The 3,573-nt window shown below is 43.0% G+C and overlaps 1 protein-coding gene across 2 annotated transcripts in view; it reads right to left on the bottom strand.

Annotated features, from left to right (window-relative positions):
• Nucleotides 1-204: 204 nt before the first annotated feature.
• The window catches only part of LOC121884938 (suppressor of cytokine signaling 7-like), a 13,742-nt gene continuing 10,373 nt past the window's right edge, over nt 205-3,573 (bottom strand). For both annotated transcript variants that reach the window (XM_042394054.1, XM_042394055.1), the window contains one exon: nt 205-2,392. The gene's annotated coding sequence lies outside the window, so the exon portion shown is untranslated. The remainder of the gene's footprint in view (nt 2,393-3,573) is intronic.

The raw sequence follows: 3,573 nt of genomic DNA, 5'->3' as shown, positions 1-3,573 counted from the left end.
ACGTGTTAAACAGCGCTCTGCATCACCATCATCATCATCACACCACCACATGAGGAAGATCTTTATGATCAATGATGAAGAGTTCAGAGACTGTAGGATCAATAACGAGGCTGACGAACACTCGAGCCACCGGATCTCCTCACTGTAGTGTTCAAGTATTCAGGCTTGTACCGGTTTCTCCTTTAGTTTGTCGCCTGTCTGTAGAAAACAAGCTAACGCTATCGCTGGCTAACTTGTAATGCTAATCACCAAGAACACCGCCGGACAGCAACACGTTACTCTGCAGCATGTTACAGTAATATCATTACTTTTTCCAGTAACAGTAGTGAACGGTGGGATTACAGTTTGAAACTCAGTAATCAGATTACAGTTACTAATCCCAGTAACACTCTGTTACACTTGTCTGACGGGATTAACGGAGGGTTGATATCAGTGTGGTCTCTGCGATCAGCTGACAGACGCTCTGGACAAATGTCTTATTCACATGATGTATGTTGTTAGCTGGCGTGCTAATGTTAGCCACAGGTGCGCCTACATTCAGAGTTCAGGTGACTCACTGAGGCTACGCTAACGCTAACGCTAGCTGCCGGACGCTCAGTAGATCCTTCAGACTGTTTCCTGCCTGTTTCTGTTTCTACATGTTAAATAGAAAAGACGCAGCGTGATGGCTGAGTAATGACAGTAATGTAATTACTTTTATGATGAGTAATTAACTACAATTTTCAAGTAACTTTCCCATCGCTGCTTATTGATGCTTCTCCCACTTCAGTAACTGAATGACTCTCTTCTTTGAGGCTCCACTGACTTGTTTTTCCTGAATTCAGACTCAAACTCTTCCAGACCTGCGGCGTCTGATCCCGCCGAGAACAAGAAAACTCCAAAACTCTGACAGACTCGTCGGGTCGGACAGCAGAACTCTGATCACCAACATCGAACTGAAACTTTCTTGAAACTTGTCTTTGAGGTTCAACGTGACGATGATCCGAGTAAGAAAACACTGACACTACACCGCAACGTTCTGTTAGCGCTGCTGACAAACCAGGTGAAGAGTGATGAAGAGTGATGAAGAGTGATGAAGAGTGATGAAGAGTGATGAAGAGTGATGAAGAGCTTCAGTACAGAACTTAAAATAAAACTGTTCTGTGAGTTTAGATTAACAGACGTTCACAAAAGAATCTCCCCTAAAGGTCCATTCAGTTTGGGAGCTTTCGATCACCATCATCCATCCATTTTTACCCAACGTTATGATGCTGAAAGCTCCAGAACAGCTACTAAATGGACCTTGTGGTGAGTCTTTTTGTGTAAGTCACCTTTAGTTCACCTGCACCTGTTTTGTTTTTGTTGAAGATACAATCACTAGTTTCACTTCAAAACGTCAACGAAGCGTCGGGAGACGTTTTTCCAGCCGTGACGTCATGAAACGTCGCGGCTCGAGATTCGTCCACAAATATCCTCGTAAGTGTTCGACTGTTATTGTGTCTCCAAATTTAGTTTTTCAGGTGAAAAAGTGTCTGTTTAGATTTTGCTAGCTGGGTGAGACCTTTCAGTCAGCGTGCATGGTCTTCCTCAGTGAGTTATCATCAGTTTTATAAGATAAACTTTGGTGTCAAGAGTTGAGATCGAATATTTTTTTGCTGCCGAATTGGTTTGTTTGATACGATGGAGTATTTGGGCCACTGAAGTTATAGATTTCAAAATAAAGTTGTAATATTTTAAGAAAAAAGTAAATGTCACCTTCCGCATTCTTTATGACTTTCTCTCAAAACATCACAACTGTCTCAGAATCTCCGCCTGTTGTTTTTACAGCGTCTTACTCTGAAGGTCAAACTCATGTTTTTTATTGGACAGTTAATGGTCACATGACGCCGCTCTGCTCACAGCTCACGTGACTGAAAGCTCTGTGAAAGACAGTAAGTGAAGGTTTGAGTTGAGATCAGTGGAACATGTTTGGGTTCCAGTCTTTGTTCTCTGCTGTGAGGAAAGTTTCCAGCGTTTTCGTGACTTCTGGACGTTTCAAGTCTCCGTCAGAATAAATCCCAAAGTGCTTCTTCACGTTCGGCCGTCGGCGTCGGAGGTTAAAGGATCCTGGAGGCGACAAACACCGAGGCTGTTTTTTTTTTTTTTTTTTTTTTAACGCTTCCTTAAAGTCCAGCTGCTCAGTGATGACATCAGAAGAGAGGCGGAGTCTCCACATCCCCTGCCCCTCCCCCCCTTTGTCGACTCCCCGCGAGCCAATCGGGAGAGCCCCGGAGGAGGGTGGATCATCTGAAACCCGCCCGGATACAGGACTGAGCGGAGGGAGCTGATTGGCTGCAGTCTGAGAGTCCAGTTTGAACGTTCGTCCTTCGGTGAGCTCGTCGACGGTCCAGAAGAAGTAAAAGAAAGAAAATAACTGGAAGGAAAGAAGAGAAGAAAGTGTTGAACATCAGAGAGCTTCATGTTGCTCATCGATGGAGTTAAATGTTGTTGCAGATAAACATTTTCTCAAAGTACTGAAGTTAACTCTTCCTGAACTGTCACACTTCAATAAATGAAAACTATTCAATATGCCACATAAATAAAAGTTGACAAAGGTAAAAGTTTAGAAGAAATCATATTTATTTATATTTTAATAAAGCTGCAACAGGTGAACAGTGGCTGCAGGTCGAGGTATTGATCGAGCGTCTGATCTGAACGCTTCAGTGGAAGAAAAACATCTCGAGTTCAGTTGGTCGAAGCCGTGAAACTATTTTATGTGAAATATTTCTGCATGTTATTAGTTTTAAAAGGATAAAATGTTAAAGGATAAACGCAGACAAGCTGCTGCTGATGAATTTTACTTTTTAGACTTGCAGCTTTTTGTATGATGAAGTCTCTGATGCAGCGCCGCGGCGCCGCCAGCAGGGGGAGCGAAGCCTCACTTTTTTTCTGCCTACAAGTCCTTACGGAGGGACTCATTACCCAGCAGCCTCTTCTCTTCCTCGTGTATTAAAGCGAGACGGTGTGTAGTTGTTGAGGACGTTGTCTAATGTGATCTGCACAGACAGATGTTTAAATCACACGACCGTCCTGCTGTATGAACGTATTAATGGAATCACTATTGATCGATCAGCTCCCAGAGTCACTCGCTACGGTGGGCGGGGAAATAAAATCAATCAATCAATAAATACAAAAAACATCTGCTGATTTCTTCCTGTGACATGAAAACTGTTTTGGTTCAGTGAATTTCTGCTGTCAGTCAGCCGGCCGCCGCTCAGAGACGCTGAACGCAGGACGGCGTCGGTGTGGACTGAACCGTTACTGCGCTCGCTCACATCTCGCTCACGTCTCGCTCACGTCTCGCAACGTTTCACTGTTCTGACAGAAACAGTCACTAGTTGCAGAAAATGTCAGAAAATAGTGAAAAACCAAAACACGTCTTGATAATTTATTAATCGAAGTTATTTTCTAACAACGTCAAATAAAACATTATTAAAATCTATTGATGAGTGTAAAATTATACTCTGGTATCAATTTATGAATCATGTTTGTAGCATTAACAGTTTTACACTAACTGGTCTCCAGCTGCAGCGAGTAGTTGCCGGCTATCAATCA

The sequence above is a fragment of the Thunnus maccoyii genome, chromosome 18 (genome assembly GCF_910596095.1).
Source record: "Thunnus maccoyii chromosome 18, fThuMac1.1, whole genome shotgun sequence".
NCBI lineage: Eukaryota > Metazoa > Chordata > Actinopteri > Scombriformes > Scombridae > Thunnus > Thunnus maccoyii.
Note: the sequence above shows the minus strand (reverse complement) of the source record. Positions and strands in the feature narration are given on the sequence as shown.